This window comes from Panthera onca, chromosome D3 (genome assembly GCF_046562875.1).
Source record: "Panthera onca isolate mPanOnc1 chromosome D3, mPanOnc1 haplotype 2, whole genome shotgun sequence".
Taxonomy (NCBI): Eukaryota; Metazoa; Chordata; class Mammalia; order Carnivora; family Felidae; genus Panthera; species Panthera onca.
This window is the reverse complement of record NC_138350.1, coordinates 18,915,656-18,937,029: the sequence shown is the minus strand read 5'-3', so window position 1 is coordinate 18,937,029 and position 21,374 is coordinate 18,915,656. Positions and strand designations below refer to the sequence as shown.

The 21,374-nt window shown below is 45.1% G+C and overlaps 1 protein-coding gene, 1 long non-coding RNA gene and 2 gene segments (V, D, J or C); all 4 read left to right on the top strand.

Annotated features, from left to right (window-relative positions):
- The window catches only part of LOC144613894 (immunoglobulin lambda-1 light chain-like), a 429,142-nt gene that overhangs the window by 160,847 nt on the left and 246,921 nt on the right, over positions 1-21,374 (top strand).
- Positions 1-21,374, top strand: part of LOC132675490 (immunoglobulin lambda-1 light chain-like) — a 500,428-nt gene that overhangs the window by 240,672 nt on the left and 238,382 nt on the right. The gene's annotated exons all lie outside the window — the stretch shown is intronic.
- LOC132675035 (Ig lambda-1 chain V regions MOPC 104E/RPC20/J558/S104-like) overlaps positions 1-21,374 on the top strand; it is a 333,884-nt gene that overhangs the window by 83,908 nt on the left and 228,602 nt on the right.
- On the top strand, positions 179-3,082 carry LOC132665530 (uncharacterized). Its single transcript, XR_009604168.1, has 2 exons — positions 179-261; positions 2,669-3,082. It is a non-coding gene; the product is annotated as an uncharacterized LOC132665530 (long non-coding RNA).

Here is a 21,374-nt window from a genome sequence, read left to right as displayed (position 1 = left end):
CCTGTGTCTGCAAGGCCGGTGTCTGGTTTGAGCACCTGCTTCCGGTCAGTCCGTTTGGGAGAAGAAAAGTCGGGCTTCTGGGAGATGGCATGACCCAGATGGTTGAGGGTCCTTTCCTGGTGAAAAGAGGGGGGTTAAGAGCAAAGCGGAGGTAGCTTGTACTTCAATTTAAAAAAAGAAGGGGGCGCCTGAGTGACACAATCCGTTAAGCGTCCAACTCCTGGTCTCTTGGTTTCGGTTCAGGTCGGTCATTATCTCAAGGTTAGTGAGATCTAGCCCTGCAGGTTCTGGTGCTGGCAGCACAGAGCCCGCTCGATATTCTCTCTCTCCCTCTCTCTCTCTCTCTGCTTCTCCCCTGTTCACCTTCTCTTTCAAAATAAATAAACTTTAAAAAAAAGAAAAGGAAGTACAAGGGGTGCCTGGGTGGTTCAGTCAGTTAAGTGTGGGACTCTTGATTTTGACTCGGGTCACGATCTCAGGGTCGTGAGATCGAGCCCTGGCTCCATGCTGAGAGTATGGAGCCTGCTTTGAGAGACCTGAGAAAATTAAAACCTAAAAGCTTAAGTTACGGGAAACTGAAACCTAACCAAGCTTAACCAGCTTGTTCCGCTTCTGTACAATTGCTTGGCGCGCCCATGTATTCCTGATCAATCATTGTTGCCTGGCACATCCGTATATTCCTGATCAACCATTGTTACTTGGCACATCCGTGTACTCCTGATCAATCATTGTTGCCTGGCACATCCGTGTATTCCTGATCAATCATTGTGATACCCGTACCCCCGGTTGTGGTCTGACCTAAAGGCAGGAACCAATCGAATACTGTTAAGTGTCCAACTTTAAACACCAACCAATCGCAGCTCTGTAACTGTGGAAAATTCCTGATTTCCCCATGACTTGTTTGTACCTGTCTATAAAAGGGGTGTAAAAACCTCTCTCAGGACCTCTCGGCGTCACCGGCAACGAGGGTGCAGAGGTCCAGGTTCGAACCTGCAATAAATGACCCTTGCTGCTTAGCTTTGACTCTGGACTCTGGTGGTTCGTTTTTGGGGGTCTCTTAGACTCTGGGCGTTTCAGCTTGAGAGTCTTTCTCTGCCTCTGTCTCATTCTCTCTCTCTAAATAAATAAATAAACATTTTTTTTTTTTTTAAATAAGCACAAGGGGGCGGCCCCATGCCTCCTTCACACTGGCCTAAGGGACTATACCTCCTCACACTTTGAGATTGTGTTTTTTCTGGAAAGGGAGGTAGGGTCGGGCATTGTGCCTTGGTCATGTAGAGGGTCCTAAATCTGTTACCACAGGCCGCAGGAAGGTCCTGGTGGCTGAGAGTAACAGGGAAGTAAAGGCTGGGTGGTTTTTGTGGGTCTACCTTGCCATTCCCCCAGATATCCCTATGCCTGTGAGGTATAGCAGAGCTGAAGAGAGTGTGTGAATACATAGGTACATGCAAATGAGGTCATTACCTTGATCCCCATTGGATCTACGTTAGTCACCTAGAACAGAGCTCATTTAAAACTCAAGTTTTTCGTGCTTGGATCTGGAGACACTCAGCCTCTCCTTCCTCTGGTCTTCTGGACTCGTTCAACAAACATTTGTCCTTGAGTGGTACTGATGCAACCCTCAGGCAGATATACTCAGTCTCTGGCTCATTAAGTTTAGGATGAAAACTGAAAGAAAAAAAAAAAAAAAAGACCCCAAAACAAGAACACCATTGTTTTAAAGTGGCAAGTTGTAACTAACTCTCTGAAGAAAACAAAGGGGCTGGTATGCAAAGTTACAAAGGCTGGCAGGCTCCTCCCAGTTGCTCAGGAGCCCTGAGGCCTGATTGCTGTTTTGGTGTTGACTGCAATTGATACACTGAAAAGATGAGATGATGTCTGTAATATTTGAAAGCAAAATGCAGATCACATGATTGATCATACAATGCAGTCCTCTTCACATAAAATTAAAACATGAATATTCCATTCATTCATTCATTGCTTCAAGTAATCTTTATGAATGTTTACAGTATTCCTGGGAGGAAGTGAAAGTTACATGGGCTCTACCTTCTGGGAGACACACAAAATAAGCAGGCCAAGGTGTCCAGAAGATGGTCACTAAAATAACACTGGGTATATTAAAATGCCTTTCTGTATTTATTGGAACTTTTTCTATCATATTTTTTTCTTGACCAGCGATGAAAATAGAGCTATTTTTGTTTTAGAACTACGAAAAAAATAGAGGGAAACTCACTAGAAGGCCAAGTGCTCACTGATCCCTGGAGGTGGTACTTCTGTAGCTCCAGGCCCCACAGATCCGGCCTCAAAGTAATTTCTTGGGAAGAGGACTTAGGTCCCCCACACCTTTCCTGCCTGGGGTAGGTCATCTTCATGCTCCTCTGGGTGCTAAGCCTCAGGGCCTGGGGCAGAGGAGGAATTAAGAATCACCAGAGTTCAGGAGCAAACTTGTATGGAGAGCCCCCTTGCATCTCAAACTATGCAGAGGGGATAAGAAAGTCTTGTGTGCCCTGCCCGAGTATTGGGGTCTGAGGAGGAAGAGCTCTGGGGTGTCTTCACCATGGCCTTGGCTCCACTTCCCTTCCCTTCCCCGCCTCACTTAGGACACAGGTGAGTGTCAAGGAAGAGGTCATGTGGGTACCTGGACTGACGCTTCTCTGCCTCTTCCCAGGTTCACCTGGGTCACCTTCTCTGCATTTCTCCTCCCTCTCTGCGTCCTGGGCCCAGTTCTTCCTTGACCCAGCCTCCCTCCGTGTCTGGGACTTTGAGACAGATTGTTGCATCTCCTGCACAGAAGCAGCAGCCATACTGGAATCTACAACCCTGTCTTCTGGCACCAACAACGAGCGGGAATGGCCCCCATATTCCAGATGGATGCTGTGAGTCCTCTGCCTTCAGGGATTCCAGCTCTATTCTCAGGCTCCAGGTGTGGCGATACTGGGTCCTTGACCATCGCTGGACTGCAGCCTGCGGGCGAGGCTGATTATCACTGATAGTCATAGCATTTATCTGCGGTGCTCCAAGCCCACTGGGAATTGAAGCTTAAAAGGTCAAAGATGAAAACTATTAAAGATGAAGATTAAAACCTGCAGTGTTCCAGACCTTTACACCAACCAAGCAGTCAGGCTGTGATTTCTCCTGTCCTTTCCGCTCATCACCCCAGGGGCGTAGGTGCTTCAGGAAGGGGACCCCATACAATTCCTGTTGCTCTTTATGATGATGTGGGAAAGAAAAACAGTTTCCCAGGGGACAAAGCTTCGCAAAAATAAAAGCTCCCTCCTTCTTCTGGGCCTTGGGATGCAGACTGTCTCCCTCTTCAGTGGTAAGACTATGGGAAGAACAAGGGCTTCTCATTGGGCTGAGACAGTTCAGGGACCATGTCACCTGAATACATCCCTCTGCACCTCAGTATGGGTCCATGGGTCCGGGCACTCCAGCACTCAGCAACAAAAGTCTCCCTCCATCTTACCTGTCTCTACCTGGTTTAGACCAAAGTGACCCAGACGATCCAGGAATTATTATCCAGTTTTCCATTGCTGGGTAGTAAACCACCACGAATCTAGTGGCTTGAAACAATACTCATTTATTACTCCACTTTCCCTGGATCAGTTTAGCAGGGTCTCCTGCTCGGTGTCTTTCCAAGCTGAAATGAAAGTATGGTGGCTGCTGCGTTCTATCCAGTAGCTCAACTGAGAAAAAAATCTGCTTGCAAGTTGATTGGCAGAATTCATTTCCTTGCTGCTATATGACTGAAGCCCTGGCTTTCTGAGGGCCTTTGGCTGTCGGTGTTTCTGGTTTCTAGAGGTGGCCCACAGCATCCTGCCACATGGCTCTCTCCATAGGCATGGCTGTTTGCTTCTTCCTGACCAGCAGGGGGACCTCTTTCCAGTTTGCTAAGATGGAATCTCTAAAAATATATATTATTCTACTTTTATTATATATTACTTGTATTTATTATATTACATATAATATGTAGTAATGTATAAGATATTATATTTTTAAACATAGTGTAGTTTACACATAATGTTATATTAGTTTCAGGTGTGCAACATAGTGATTTGTCGACTCTATACATTTTGCTCTGCTCACTACAAGTGTAACTGCCATCTGTCACTGTACAAGACTTTTACAATACCCTACTGTATTCCCTATTCTATACATTTCATCCCCATGACTTATGCATTCCATAACTCGAAGTCTATACCTCCCACTTTCCATCACCGATTAGCCCCTACCTAGCAACTACCAGCTTATTCTCTGTAGTTTTGTTTTTTGTTGTTGTTGTTTTTTCCATTTGTTTTGTATTTTTAGATTCCTCGTATAAGTGAAATCATATGATGTTTTCCTTTTTCTGTCTGACTTATTTCACTTAGCACAATGCCCTCTAGGTTCATCCACGCTGGTGTAAATAGCAAAATCTCATTAAGAGGGAATCTTACAGCACATAATGTAATCACAGGAGTGACATCCAGCCATGTTTTCCATTTAATGTAACCTAATCAAGGAGAGACATCTCATCACCTTTGCAGTGCTTATTGAGTAGAAGCAAATCACAGGTCTTCCTAAATTCTAGGGGAAGAGATTATGCAAAAGTCATCACAGGATGCATCCTCTACTGTCCTCAAATAAGGAGACTTCCAATCCTATTTTTAAGCTCAAATCCATTGTTAAAGCCTCTTGTGAGAAAGCTCAGCAAGTTTCACTATGGGAATAGCAAGAGGTAGGAGACTTTGCTCTTAAGCTTTCAGTGTCCCTGCTGTCATACTTCTCTTAGTTCATGGGCATCAGCCAGGGGAACATTTAGGTGACTGACCATTCTTCTGCCCCACACTAGCCCCTCCCCTCTGCTCTCTGACCACTGCCCTAAAACCAGGCCTCACACCTTCATGCACTTCTTTCTTGGGATCGCTTCAGTACAAAGGGTTCCTCTGTGCCTCCAATCTCTGTGAGGGAAGCTTTTCTTTATACACATCAACCAACGCAACATGTTGCAACAGACTTAGTGCAGAAGTCAATGTGCACATCCAACAGTTTTACAGTAAGCCAGACATTAAAAAGATTTGCGGAAAGGAAAAAAAATTCAATGCCTCATTTTTTTTTTCTAGTCTTTGAATACAGTCCTATTTCATTTCATTGTACTTTGCAGATACTGGGTTTTTGGTTTTGTTTGTTTGTTTTTAAAAATTGAAGGTTTGTGATGACCCTGCATTGAGCAAGTCTATCTACATCATTTTTCCAATAGCATTTGCTTACTTTGTGTCTCTGTGCCCCATTTTGGTAATTCTCACAATATTGAAAATTTTTTCATTATTATTATATTTTTGTGGCGACAATGATTGCAACTCACTGAAATCTCAGATGATGGTTAGCTGTTTTGAGCAATAAAGTATTTTTAATTAAGGTATGTACATTGTTTTTTTGGACATAATGCTATTGCACACTTAATAGACTACAGTATGATGTAAACATAACTTTCATATGCACTGGGAAACCAAAAAATTCATTTGGCTCTCTTTATTGATATTTGTGATATTAATTTAGTGATAGTCACTTTATTACAGTGGTCTGGAACTGAACTGACAATATATCTGAGGTACACTTGCATATAATAAAATACGTATAAATTATATTTATTTACCTGTGGTTTGCTTAGTATTGTTATGTATAATTAAAGTAAACATTTTAAAAATGTTTTTCAATTTTAATTAATCTGGTAAACGTTGAAAGATGTTATCCACACGAACAAAATCTTTGGGGGTAACTCCATAATCTTTAGGAGTATAAAAAGATACTGGAACCAAAAAGTTTGAGAACAGCTGACTTGGAACAGTTGTTTACAAAACAATAAAAACATGGCTTTTCCCAAGTGGTGAGATGCTTGGTGGTGATTCTTTTCTATTTATATAGTTATATTATTATTGAATCTCCTACAAGCCATGCTAATACAGAGTTTGTGAGTAGGGTTATGACATAACCTCAGGTACATTTCAAGGTCCCTATGGTTGCTATGTGGTTCTCGTGGGAGATCCTGGCTTGCCTCTCTGGTTTTGAGGACATCCTGGAGGTAGAACAGCAGGGCTTGCTTTTGGAGAGGATTCAGGTCATAAGGGTGAGTGAGGGTCAAAGGTAACACCTGGAACTTCATCTTGACCCCTTGACATTAGGAAGAATGAGAGAGAAGCAAATATGAAAAAAAATATCTAAGAAGTCTTCAGGCACCGTGTTAAATTTGCAACGTCTCCACTGTTAGGTGTAAAAAAAATAATCAAGTACAGCTAAGCACATACAATATAATCCTCTTCATATACAATCATAAATATATGTAATATTTATTTTCTTCTATTCATTCAATAACTACCTAGCAATGCTTTCATGGACTTTATAATACTTTGGGCGTGCTGAGGCAGAGAATTATGAACACAGCATTAAAATCTGGGACTAATGAATTATGCCTAATTTATATGGGCAAACACTCTTTTGGATGCATAATGATGTGTCTGGAATATGGTCTCTAAAAGGGGAGGACTCTGGCAAGAATTTCTTTTTTAATTTCAATAATATATTTTATTATTAAATGTAGAACACATATTGGGTTATAATGAATTCAAAATATTACTATTTCAACATATAGTCAATATTTTAAACATCATTACTGTGATATTTTACCTTCATTCTTTTGGTACTAAGTCTTCTAAATCTTTCTCAGTTCATTGCAATCTCAGTTCATGGCTAAATTTTCATCAGTAATGCTTGATCTGTATTTAGATTTCATAAAATTTGGTTGAAAAAGTAGATTCATTCACATACTCAAGTTGCTCCAAACGATAACCGAATGGTCATATTTTAAATTTAAATTTAGATCGAGTTAAATTAAAAATTCAATTCCACAGGGTCACTAGATATATTTCAAGTGCTTAATAACCACGTGTGGCTAGTGGCCACCATATTGGAGATTGAGCCCCTGGGCATCTATTTATTATGTGCATCACAGCAGGTAAGACAGGGATGAGTCCGACACAACCCGTTTCCAAGGGTAGGGGAGAGGGTGGTAGTGTTGCTAGGACTGTGGCCTAGGAGAAGCCACGGTAAGCAGTGTGTTTACCTCTGTATGGCAGATGCAGCCACAATCAGGGACACAGCAAGGAGCCCTTGTTTGGGCACCAGGGTCCCTCACCACCATCCAGGGCTCTGCCCGGTCTCCTAGGGAGGGTGAGGGTTAGGCTCACTGGTGCTCTAAACTGCTCCTGAGATTTCAATGACAGAAAGAGATGAAGGAATGACTTACTATATAGATATATATATCATGAACTTTTGTTTGGACTGTTGTGGAACCCCTGAATGAACTTGGACTTACAGTTCTGGAGTCCTGTGGTTTCAGCTCTTCTCCTTTGAGTAACCTCTGCTCAGCAGCTCTGTCTCCCTTGGGACTCTGCCTCAGATCTATTTTGAAACAGATCTTTCAACCATACCTTCCTGTCGAGGGTCCCAGGAAGCACAACATTTTGGAGGGCCCCAGACTCAGGGTCTGGAACCAGATAGGGCAGTGAAAATGGTCAAGGCTCGGTGAGCAGATAGGCATGAAACCCACTCTCCAGTCTCCATTCCAAAACTGGGCAGCCTGGTGGGATAAACAACCCCACCCAGGGCCGTCCTGCCCAGCTGTGGGCTCAGGAGGTGGGCTCTAAATGAAATACTCCATTGTTGTTTTTGGGTGAACTTATTCTTGCTCAATTAGGGCATTGGTCCTAAACTTACCAACTACCTTTGTTTTTGCTTTCAAGCTTGGGGCTCAGTCTGCCCTGACTCAATGTTCCTCAGCATCCAGGGCTCTGGGACAGAAGCTCTGGAAGCAGCAGTGAGCCTGGGGATATCATGAGGTGTCCTGGCACCAATGAGGCCCAGGCACTGCCTCTAAACTCCAATTGATACTGTCAGTTCTTAGCCTTCTGGAATCTCGTACCATTTCTCTGGCTCAAGATCCAGCAGCCCAGCTTCCCTACCATCTCCAGGCTCCACCCTGAGGACAAGGCAGATTATGACTATGTGTCATATTTGAGCGCTGGTACTTAGCCCACCAGGGAAGTGAGAGCAAACTCTGCTCTGAGCTCATGGGACTTTTCCCTACTCTTATCCCTGCTTCTTTCTGTACCGGGACATTTCTGCTTCTGTGGCTGGGTTTCTCTCTGAATTCTTCTTCTGGCTCTTAATGAAGGACACAAGGAATCCTCTCTGGGTCACAGGTCTCTGGGAAAATAAGACCATCTCTTCTGAGTAACAGGGCCCAGAATATGGATGCCATCCGATGCATGGAAGTCACGAGCAGGGGATCCAAAGAGTCTTGTCTGGTGCATTCAAGATGCTCCAAGCACAAACTGATAGTTAAATTCCCCCTAAACCAACTGGTCCATATCACAGGCGACACCCATGTATTCAACTTTGATTTCACCACATTCTGTTCAAGATGGCCCTTTATTGGGGTCATTCTTCTGCAAGTCCATTGCCAAAGCTCTGGTAACAAGAAAGCCTTCAAGATTTGCAGAAGGAATAAAGAGAAGGGGGGATAGATGAGACCCTCCCTTTAGGGTCTATCCTTTGACCTGACACTCCAACAGTACTTCCTGGGACAGAAATGGGGGAGAATTAGAGGGACAGACCTGTCCAGAGGGACGGGCTCTGTACAGAATTGCCTTCCCACAGACCCCAACCCACTGTCCCTGTACCAAGCTTTGCACATGCATTGGCCTCTTCATTTCAGTGAAATATTTCCCAATTGGTTCTTTTGTCCCATCCGTGGAAAAAAAAAAAAGCTGGTGGTTTTGTCTGGTGTGCCACTCTCCTGGCCTGATTCCAGTTATCCAGCTAGATGAAAGAAAAGAAATAAGCACATCCCCGTGTATCATTAATGTTTGCTCAGTCCACTAGGGAACTTGCAAACAGATCTGGGCCTCCAGTGGTGCTTCATGCTTCTTATTTTCTCCTCCCGGAGAAGCAGCCACTTCACAGGGACTGGCGGGAGAGGCCGCTCCTCTCCCTGGTGGCATCACATCCTGGTCATTTTGTCCTTTGTTTCTGTAACTCTGGCCAGGGGCTGGGCCTGGCATCTTTGCAGACATCAAAGGAGGAAGGAGCAGGAGGTTGAGAGGCACTGCCCAGGATGTCCTGGGGACTTCACACTGGAAACCCCTCCATGCCTGCAATGGGAGGAATGGAAGCCTTAAAAAATAAACCTGCTGGGGACAAGTGTGAGAATACATAGGCGATTTCCTAAAATTTCTTTAATTGTGTAAGGAAAACGTCCTGTTAATACTTCTTTGAATGGAAGCAATAGCAAGTGGGGTGGCTGGGTGGCTCATTGCTTAGGTAATGACAAGAGCACTACGAGCTCGACTGTGAACAGGACAGGATTGTACCAGTGGGTATTTCTGGAACTTTTCTTTTCCTGGAGTTCTCCCTTTGTGGAGGCTCAAACAGTACAAATAGCCTCCCAGGTTTCCCTGAGTATTGGAATTAGCTAAAGAAAACAACAGGCCATTTAATAGTGACTTCTAAACATTGGTTGCAGAGAGCTCCCGTTTCTGGAATATATTAGGGCACGACTGTGCAAAACAGATTGAGAACAGCCCCTCAGAGTGTTTCCTGCACATGCACCTCAGTAGGTGTGGTGGCCTGAGTATTAGCCCCCAAAGATATCCAGTTCTAACCTTTGGAAGTTGTGAATGTTACCTCTACGGTAAAAGGCACTTTGCAGATGTGATTAAGGATCTTGAGGTAGGGACTGTGTCAGTTCATTTTACATGCTGACCTCACTGGCCATGGGGAGACCAAATTAAACATGATTTTCTGGTATGTCTGTGAGGGTGTCTCCAGATGAATTCCAGGGATTAGCATTTGAACTGGTGGACTCAGTAAAGTGGGATGCTCTCCCCCATATGGGTGGGCACCTTCCAATCCATTGAGGGCCTGAATAGAACAAAAGGCCGAGGAAGGAGGAACTTGACTTTTATTTTTTCCTGTCTCACTATTGAGCTGGAACGTCTTACACCATCTTTTTCTGTTCTCGGACTGGGATTTGCAACATCGGCATTTCTGGTTTTCTGATCTTCAGCCTCAGACTGAATCACACCAACAGCTTCCCTGGGTCTCCAAGCTTGCAGATTGTGGAAATTCCCACCCTCCAGAATCACATAATCATATATGTATGTGGATCTATGTATCTCCTATTGGTTCTGCTCCTCTGGAGAACCCTGACTAACAGAAAGTCAAGGCACGTTATCTTGGATTATCTGGTGCTCCAGAATGTAATCATGAGTGTCCTTCTAAGAGGAAGGCAGACCTCAGAGGCAGACCTGAGGACGGAAAAGGAGAAAGCATGGTGACCACAGAGCAGCAACTAGCATCACATAGCTACCAGCTACGTGGAATTCTGGTGGCCTCTAGTAGCTGGAAGAGTGAGATATCCGATGTTCCCCTGGAAACTCCAGAAGGAGCCAGCCCATCTGACTCTTTGATTTCAGTCCTGTCAGCCTCATTTTGGAATCTGGGCTCCCAGAACTGTAAGAAAATAATTTTCTATTATTTTAAGCCCCTAAGCTTATGATAGATTGTTATAGTGATGGTAAGAATGTGATACATCTGCATATCATACATTTTGAGATCTTCCCCAACTATTGTGCCCTTTTAATTTGTACTGTACAAGCTTCCTTTGTTTTATGCCCTCCCACTGATAAAACTCAGGTGTACAGCAAATTAGTTTTTAATGTCATCCAGGAAATTCACTTTGTTTTTATAGGTTATAAATCATGTCTAATTCAAATTATCATTTTATTTCTTAATTTGAAACCATTGTACTTCTTATGTTTGCATCGTGATTGATTGTGTGGGCAAATTATTCTTGAACAAATTAAATAAGATAGTGATTCCTGTATCTTGGAGTGCCTGAAAATCCACCAGTTATATATCACTAAAGAGAAACCCTCTGCTTACTTCTTGCAGGAAGCATCCAGTACCTTCTACTGACCTCCATGGGACCTCTGCCTTGTGGACCCCAGACAACGGGGGTTGGCACCCCAGCCAGCACAACTTCCAGTCTGGTGGCAGGTCTCTGACCCTGTTATTTATGCACAGGCATTTTATTGTTATTCAATTTCTGAGGATATGCTGATTTCTAAACATGCCTATAGCAACAGACACATGAGTTTTGCAGGCTCTTCCCCCCGCCCCCAATTCCTGAGACGCTTCCCAAGTTGAACAAGGGGTTCACATGCTTGAAGTTTTTAAATGTGTAGTATGTTATAGTGGAAATGTTCTGTGTGTTCCCTGCTCCATAAGACTTCTCATTCCTAGCCTTTATAGGAGCTTGTTGACTGAGAGAAGTGAAAATGACCATTTGCTGCTGGGCCAATGAAGCGGATGCTATGATGAGTGGCCCAGATTCCATGAAAGTCATGTCATCCCTGATGCTGGAGGGACAGAGAGTCCTCACCTTCCAGTGTTCTCCTGAAACTTCTCTCCCAGGAGGGATTTGCCCTCTCAAAATCATGTCCCTCTCCGGAGCAGCCTGCATGTAGTGATTGTTGGATGCACCAGTATACAGTCCAGGCTGTCCTGCTGTAATATGGGAACACGCGAAGGGCTGTCTCAGCTCCAGAAACGCCCCTGGAGTTGGCTAAGACTACACCATAGCCCAAGTAGGGCAACCACAGATGAGCCTTTCAGATCTGCCTGCCTAAGGAAACCTGCCTCCAGGATGTCAGTACAGGTATCTTCAGGATCTGCCTTAGCTTTCTAGTTAAGGGATGTGCTTCCTGGGCAGTTGCCTGGCAGTGACTGAGCATGTCAATGTGAAAGGCCTCGCCGATTCTCAAAACTGGGATTTCTCTATGCTTACCTCTGCTCTGGAGCTCCCCAACGGGCAGGTTGAGATTTTCTCACTGCTGCTCTGAGTTTGGAGGCTCTTACTCTCTAATCCTCCTTCTGCACCCTTCTCTCTTCTCAGGGGATACATCTCCACTGCTGTCTGTAGGCTCTCCTTGCTGACTCCTGCTCTCTCTCCCCTTTATTCTTCTCAGGCACTGTCCTCCTTTTGTCTTCTGCATGTCCGTCTCTGACTGGGCGAGTGCCCCTGGGAGGGGCTGAAGTGTCACACCACGGGGGCTCATTCCCTGATCCTGCTTCTTCTCTTCCTTTGCATGGGGCAGGGGTGACACCAACAGCACTCTTCTATGTGCTCACTTCCACCTCAGCATCGGTGTCCAGGAAGACCTGGCCCACGACAGGTGGCATCACGAGGGTGACTAATTAGCCTGGTTTGCCTGAGACTTATGGGTATTTCAGGACAGGGAGCAGTCAGGCCTAAAACTAGGACAGTCCTGAACTACTCTAGGGGCAGGTATGTCTGAGAAAGGAGACACAGAAATGAGATTCTGGAGCAATGAAGACTCCAACTAGGGGTTTAGGGATAGGAGAACATAGAGTAATGTAATTGTTTAAATTTTTACTGGAGGGGAACAGAGGTGGTTTACCTGTAGGACAATATGCAAAAGCAGGGCCACGTGTCAGGCAATTGAGAAATACAAGGAAACGGGTACTTTTGAAGAGTGTGGGGACAACCCTACTGCTTTCACTGTTATAAGAGTCTTGCTAAGTGCAATTGATAATTTGCAAAACGTAAAAGGCTGGGAGTACAAATCAGCAAGGACAGGCCTCGAATGAAAGCCAAAAGTCCTCCTTATTAGTTGAAAAAGGCATCCTACCTGTGCAGAGGTCGGGGGAAGCTGAGGCCCAGAACTCAGTCCTCAGAGTAGCAGACCTCCAGAAAGCAGTGATCTCTCCACCAGGCAGCTTTGCTATATGCCAGTCAGGGCCCTGAATGGATAACTACAGGTCCTGAGCCACAAGAAGGAGCCATGTGGATCCAAGCGCCCAAAAGTCTTGAATCAATAATTCCCCTGAGATATACAAGCTGACAGAAGTGACCCCCTCTTAATTTAGGGCTCATCCCTACCCTGCCATTGCTTGGAGATGGTACAGAAGTTTGTGCTCTGAAATAATATTCACCACCCCCCGGCGGGGAGTGGATCCATCCCTTCCTGTCATGCAGGCCTGTGGGCCAATAAGTAGGATTATGTCAGCACAAAACCAGGACAAGAGGGTGTACAGGGGCATAGGAGCTGCACAACCAATCAATTATATACGGTAGGAACTGGAAGAGCATGCACAGGGCTGGATTGTGAGGGTGCAGGATCAAGGGGCAGAAACTCAGTTTGGATGAAGGGAGTTTATTATTAGAAGCCCTATTAGAAGCACTCTTAACTGCCAAGGATGTTGAGACAATCTGCAAGCTCACCGCCAGGACGATGACCCTTAGAAAGACTGAGAAAATGATGGCTTCAGAAGCATTTGGCAGGAGTGGCTCTACCAGGTAAGGCTGGACAGCTCCCCAGGGTAGATGATTCTCAGGAGGGCCTGGCAGACACAGCATTTACTTGAGCAATGAGGAATGTGCTGGCAGAGAAGCACCAGGATCATCAAAAAGTTCAGTGGGTGGCTCTCCTCTAAGCTAGGGCCAGGTTGGGGAGGCAGGGAAGAAGGGGGTTCTGTGGTAGCAATAGAGATGGCAGGACCTGGAAGTGATAGAAGCCTGTTGGTGAGGCTTAAACGTAGAAGTCAAGTGAGTGGCAAAGGGAGAGGTACCAGCAAGGATGCCTGACCTTCATGGGTGTTGGAAATGGTCAAGACTACAGAGCCCCTCAGGGCAAGACAGATGGACCACCAAAAAAGTACCGCCCACCCTGTGATCAGAGCAAGTAAGGAAGGGGAGCAGGGAGACTGGGAGGCTGAGAGCTCTAACTCTAGTAACAAACTCCTTAGGAAGCCAGATCTGCAATGTCCAGTCATTCCAGAGTAGAGTACTGACTTTATGTATGAGTTTCCTGTGGCAGCTGTGACAAATCACAGACTGGACAGCAATAATGAAAAGAAATTTATTCCCTCACAGTTCGGGAGGCCAGAGGTCAGAAATCACCAACACTGGGCCAACATCAACGTGTTAGTGGGGGGCCAAACTTCTTCCAGAGGCTCTAAGTAGATCCATTCCTTGCCTTTTCCTATTGCTGGTGGTGGCCATAATTCCTTGGCTTGTGGCTCCATCACTCCAATTTCTGCCTTCTCCTTCATATGGTCATCTCCGGTGTGTTTGTGTGTGTGTGTGTGTGTGTGTGTGTGTGTGCACACGTGTGTGTGTACATGTGCGTGTGTGTGTGTGTGTGTGTGTGTGTGTATAATCTCCCTGTGTCTTTCTCATAGGAACACTTGTGATATATATCCAGGCCCTTTTCTTATCTCAATCCAGGACATTCTTCCCATCTCAAGATCCTAATTTAACCATATTTGTATAGGACCTTTCCCCAAATGTGATAACAATTACAGAACTTGTAAATGATTACACCTGATATCTCTAGAGCCACAGTTTAGCTCTCAATTCCCTACATACAACTTTGTGTTAAAAAAAACTCACACATCTCTTCATGGGTGGAACTAGAGTCCGAGATTTCCCAGACAGGACTCCCCTCTGACAGGAGGTGCTTAGAGCTAGACCCTCAGGCTGAGGCTCCTTTGAGCCCTGTCCAACTCCTCCTCACCTGCTGAGAACACAAAATCTTTTCCAGGGTTCCTAGAACCTCCTCAGTTTCTCCCCTCTTGAGTTTTATGTCAGACATTTAAAAACTCCAAAATGTTTTCTCTTTGTCCCATTTCTCTCTTGCATGTCTACTGCCAGGATTGGCTTCAATTTTTATTCCACATTCCTCTTGCTCTGAATAGAGACCTGCCTCCCAGGTAGTGATCCACTGACAAGGGTCCCTGGGGAAGCTAGTGGTCCTGAGCTGGGAGTGTGTCAGGTGACAGATTCTACTCTAGATGGAGCTTCAGGAACTTATCCATGGAGCATAGAGTGAATTACACAGACATCAGGGGTGGTGGGTGGGGAGCAAATTCCATTTTGGAAGGAGGGGGAGAAAGGGTGGAAGGGAGGTGAAGCCGATTCCCTAGTCTCCTCCTTATTCTTGGTTTTGGGCTGTCTCAGCTAAGCCACCAGGGGGCAGCAAGAGCCTAGATTTGGGGACTGCAATGACATCCCCCCACCAAACCCCATCCCCAAAGTCCTGCTGAGGTTTCTCCAGGCATCAGCTTCTTTCTCCCCTTTCCTCCTAAGGGGGAAAACTCTTAAGTCTCTTGTCCCTTCTCTGCACAATACAGTAAACAACCCTAAACCTTAGTCCCAGACCCAATCTCAGGCCACTGCAGAGGCTGGGGACAGAGACACGTGTGAGCACCCACCCTAAGGAGAGGTGGAAAGGGAATGCCATGTTCCCAGCCAGGTTTTGGTCTCTGGAAAAGGGGCTACTAGAGCTCAGTTAGACTGGAAGCCTTTGGTCATCCTCTTCATTCAGAGCAGGGATGAATAAGTCTTCAGCCTTCTGTGCAGCCAGAATTGTGTTTTCCGGGAAGGGGTAATGTGGGAAAGAGCAGGTCCTCTGCCCCTGCCTTCCTCCAAGCCATGGGTGACTGCAGAAAGAAACCAAGAGAGTAAAAGGCACAACACCAAGTGTGGCATTTGCCAGGGTGACATATAACAAAACTACAGTTCTATTTTGTGGCCTTCTCCTCAGACCTGGCTGGGAATATTTTTTTGTAACTTGCCTGAATGCAGCTGGAAACTCTTTGGGCAAATACCTTAGCTCAACTTCCCCACTTAATTCATTCCACGGGTAGGATTACTAACTGGGCTGTTGGGGCACATTTCTGTGTCCTCAGAAAGATCCAGACATGTGAGGTATAAAGATATGGGCATTTCAGGCAGAGGAGTAGCCTGTGTAAAGGTGCTGAGGTAGAGGGACTATGGCCAATGAAAACGGAAAGAAATCTAGTGGGCTGGGCAATGGTTGACTGGAGACTCAGAGCAGGGAGATGCATGGGAAGCTGTGGGGACAGCAGATAGATCACATCATGACTGAAAGCCTTGTGAAGAGGGTGAGTATTTTCTAAATGAAAAGAGAATTGAGGTGAGGATTTTCCATAGTTTATACATGAGTTTTAGTCAGTTCTGCTTAGAGTTTTTACCCCAAACTGATTCTTTTCTAGAAAGCACTACTAGATTAAGCAACTCTCTGTCTATGGAAGAAACTTTACCTCAGGAAGGTGCATATCTTGGAAGTGGGGCTTTCTCAATGTGCACAAAGAGGACGTTAGGAAGAAAGTCCCATATTCCCTGTGACACTAAAACGTGCCCTGAGGAGAGATCCCTGGAGCTGGGCCCTCAGGCCAAACCTGACCCGATCCCCTTTTCCCACATCCTCAAACAGTAGAATTCACCTTCTGCTTTCCATTAGGTGGCTTTCAATCCTACAGAGCTTTCTCTTCTTTAGACAGTATTTTTTTTTCCCCTACATTTTGAGAAGCCAATCTATCTTTACCTGTTCTCATTTTTCTCACTCAGCCTTTCTACTGGGGTTTGTTTATTTAACATCTAATGTTGACTCCTCCCTGAGCCCAGAGATGCCTCACAAGCAAGACTCCTAAGCCAAAGCTGTGGTGGGACATGCTGAATAGTCGTGAGGTGAGCGGTGGGCCACCTGGTGTGGCCGATGGCACATTCCATTCTGGAGAAAGTTCCTGGACCAAAGGAAATGTGCTACCAGGGAATAGAAAGGATCAGGGGGTGTGGTACTGAGTTGGATGGGGGAGGGAAGACCACAGTGGGAGGAGAGGAGGGATTTCCAGCTGCCTTCCCTTCCCTGGTGCCTGCAATGCACCTTCGGGGGGGCAGCGAGGGCCTGGATTTAGAGAAGGGATTTTCTGTGACTTAAGCTGTCCATATGAAATGTAAAGAGTTCCTTCCCACTGAGCCCCTCTGAGGCCTCAAAGTGTTGTCCTCCCCAATATCATCTTCTCAAAGTGCTGAAAAACAACCCAGGTTTCAGCCACAGCCTCAGTCTCAAACCACCACAGAGACATAGGATGGAGTGATGCATGAGGACCCATCCTGAGGGCATAAAAAGGTGGTGAGGGGGAATCATGGCCCCCAACTCCACCTTTAGGCCCAGGAAATGGAGCATTTGGATCTCATTCAGCCGGCTTGTCATCCTGGCCCCACAGCTGAGTCACACATCTGGAGGAGAAGCCCTGGGATTCCTTACTTAGGAACCACCAGATTCTCATCACAGGAAATATAAGGATATCTATGGGTTGGATCTATTTCCAGGGCACTGTCATGAGCTCAGTATGACCTGACTGATAATATGTTAAAGATTTTTAAGTCCTGAGTAAGCTCTGCTGCCCAGGGATGCAAAAGTATCTAGAATAAAGAGCCAGGTCAGAGGGTTGAAGAGAGGCAGGTGCAGGAAGCACATTTGCATGGAGGCCCCTCCCTCCTCTGAGCAAGGGGAAGGGGATAAGAGAGGTCTTGGGGAGCCAGGCCCAGGGTTGGGGTCTCAGAAGGCAGTGCTGTTGGGGCATCTGCACCATGGCCTGGGCTCTGGTCCTCCTCGGTCTCCTCACTCAGGACACAGGTGAGGCCTTCAAGGAAGAGTCCACAGGGACATCTGGACTGATCTTTGTCTGCTCTTCAGACTCACTTGGGCCCCCAGCACTGAACTCACTAGAATATGTTCTTTCTCTTTTCAGGGTCCTGGGCCCAGTCTGCCCTGAATCAGCCTCCCTCAGTGTCCGGGGATCTGGGACGCACAGTCACCATCTCCTGTGCTGGCAGCAGCAATGACATTGGGAGATATAATTACGTCTCCTGGTACCAACAGCTCGAAGGCACATCCCCCAAACTCCTGATTTATAGTGTAAATTCCCGGCCTTCAGGGATCCCTGATCGCTTCTCTGGCTCCAAGTCTGGCAACACGGCCTCCTTGACCATCTCTGGGCTCCAGGCTGAAGATGAGGCTGATTATTACTGTTGCTCATATGCTAGGAGTAATACTCTCCACAGTGGTTCAAGTTTATGGGGAAGTGAGACCAAAACCTTCTCTGTACTCACAGGCTCCCTCCTTGCTCTGAAGATGCTTCCAACCCTGTGCAGAGGGGACTTCATGCAGCATGGTCTTGAGAATTCAGGTCTCTGTTCCTCTTCCTTCTCAAGATAAAGTAAAATGAAACACATTCTGCCAAATTGTCTGGGAAATGACAGAGCCTATTTGCTTCTTTGATATGGTCCTAGAAAGTGATTCTTTCCAACTCTGCAATGGCGGGAACTAAGGACCAGGAAGTGCCTGTGCAGTGCACTTCCTGCAATTCCCAGGGAATCCTCACTTTAAATGGCTCCATCTCACACACCAGTGCAGCCTGGCTTGAATTCAGTTTTCCAGAATTGATGTTGTCTTATTAAATCCAGTTTCCAACTTTCTCTTTTTTGGTTTATTGGGGGGGGGGTGCGGTAAGGGTTTTTTTCAGTTATATTTAGATAGCATACAACTCACAAGTTTAAAACAATGGCTCTTAGTATATTCTCCAAATTGAGAAAACATCACTGCTATCACATTTCTATTGTCCTAAAAAGAAACACTGTAACTATTGGCATTCATCTTCCATTTCCCACCAATTTGCTCAGCCTCTGGTAATCAATGACCTACACTCTGTCCCCATAGCATCCCCAGTTTGGACATTTCATATAAATGGAATTGCACAATAGGACATCTTTTGGGAATGACTTTTTTCACTCAGAATGATGTTTTCAAGTTGCATCCATGTTCTAGCATGTACTAGTATTTAGTTACTTTTACTACCAAAATATATCCCATTGTATGGATAACTCACATTTAAGGATTGAAATATAAGACATTTTTCAGTTGTTTCTACCTTGCCCTAGCCAACATGAGCCTCCTTGGTGAGCCATTCTTCAGCATGTCAGTGACTGAAGTAATACCACCTGAGAAAAGATCTAAGACATAGCTGAGGGAATGAAGATAAAGGGAAGGGTTTTTTTCCCCAATGTCCCTTCATCTTTAACTCCACATCCAAGGAATCTGAACAGGAGAGAATATGATTTGAGACTCCGTGATAGGTAGAATCTTCCCTCCCCTGAAATCAATGAGCCCCTGTCCTGGCAGCAGCCCTGCATGTGGACTGTCTGCCCCCAGGGTAGGCTCTTTCCAAAATGGCTCCTTTGTTCCACAAGGAAGAGTTATCTAGTATGCATGTCCCCATTTCACAGAGGTCCCCAAAACATCTGATTTCCATGGGTGGTAAACCCAATTTCTGGGTGAAATGCCAATGATAAAAATTGCAAAACAACACATACACAAAAATGATGGCCAAGAATTCTTCATGCATTGAATGAACCTGAGCATGGTCTCCAGAACTTTGGTCAGGACCAAGTCTCTTCCCGGTTGAGCAGAACTTTCCATGTTTAGCACTGGAAGTGCCACATCCTGGCAATGACCTCATTCATGGGCAAATGGGGATGGATGTTCAGTTTAGCATAGATCCTAGTCTCTCTCTCCCATAATGTTCTTCTATGAATTATTTTCAAAATCTGTTTCAGTACCTTCTCTCTTTCCCTGATAAATGATCAGTACCTTCATACTTAAGTCATCTAGACTGGAAGAGCAACACACCTTGATTACTAGCAGTGGGTTAAAGTACTCTGCAAGGTGGCGTGTGCTAATAGAGGCACAGAATAACTTCCTGAATCACAGCTTCATGTTTGTGTAAGGCGATCAGAGGCTGTGCTTGACTCTAGGGTATGTGTCCTCATGTGGAAATTCTGTAGGAATTAGGCCCTTCTGAAGGGGCCATTGTCTTGTGAGTTTCTAAAGCACCTGTTATGAGAAATTCTTCCTGACTCAAATAGCATCAGTGTCCTTTTTATAAAGTATCTGCTAATGCATAGGAAGGCAGGTGTGACCATTGCCTCTACTAGCGTGTCTCCTTTTTTTTTATTACATTTTTAAATGTATTTTTGAGAGAGACAGAGCACAAGTGGGGGAGGGGCAGAGAGAGAGAGGGAGACACAGAATCCAAAGCAGGCTCCAGGCTCTGAGCTGTCAGCACAGAGCCTGACGCAGGGCTCGAACTTACAAACCGTGAGATATGACCTGAGCTGAAGTCGGTCGCTCAACCGACTGAGCCACCCAGGCGCCCCTAGTGTGTCTCCTTTTAAGGTGAGACCACCATTTCCTCTGGAGAAGGTAGTTATTATGTTTAGAGTAGGAACCATTACCAAGAAATATAGAAGCTAGATGTTGAGTGAACAGGATTGCTTCCAATATGAAAGCTTTAGCTTTATTGGTCATTAATCATATTATGTTCAAATGGTCATTGGAGATACTCTTGCCACTTATTTGAATATTATGCCTTATTGTGTGGTCAAAAGAACCCAGAATAATTAAAAAATATAGTGTTTCCTGCACCATGGGGACCTGAGTTTGCTCTTTGTACTAATAGAGCATGGGGCAGAAGAAAAAGTTGCTCCGACTGTTCCCAGGAAACCTTTCTAGTGATCTCAGGAGGCAAGGACCCAATCTATAAGACCACTCACTCAACCCCAGAACTAAATGATGGATTTATGAGAATGTCATTAACAGGTTACCATTTTATTACTATATGAGGAATAGACATTATTATCTAGATTCATTCTGGAGTAATATAGTACATACAGGCTCAAAACACACATGAACAATCATTTCAAATAAAACAGCTAGCTATCACTTCCTCCTACTACACATTCTCTTTCCCTCAATCCCATATCCACCCGTTATTTCTTTCTATCTCTGGCCAGGGCATCACTTTTCTTGTGTTCTTTAAATGTCCTTCATAGGGTATGAACAAGGACACTAAAATAGTTTCATAAGAACATTCACATTCTATAGAAATATGTCCATTTTCTGAGTGGGCATTTCCATTACCATTCTGGCAAAGAGTAGTCAGCCCTGATTAGAGTCTTTGCCCTAAACCCATCTCTTTAGGAAACACACGAGGTCAAAAATCCTTTTGTGGATGAAGAGGCTGTATTTCAAGATGACACACAGCTCCGAGGGGAGATCTTCTCAATATGCACTAAGGGGCAGGATGAAGAATGTCCAAGTCCCTGTGATCAATAGAAATACTCTCTGTTGAATTGTCTGGGGACAGTCACAGCTTCCTCTTTGCCTGTATGTTACAGCTCCAGAAGGTAGCTCTTTCCAACTCCTCCACAAAGAACAGAGGCACAAGGAAATGCTTACTCAGTGCAATTTCCATAACTGTCAGGAGAATCCTCACTTTAAATGCCTCCATCCCATCTCCCACACCAGTGCAGACAAGCTTATACTTAGGTCATGTAAATTGTCATTGACTTATTCTCTACTCCACCATGCTATAATCAAAATGGCCCT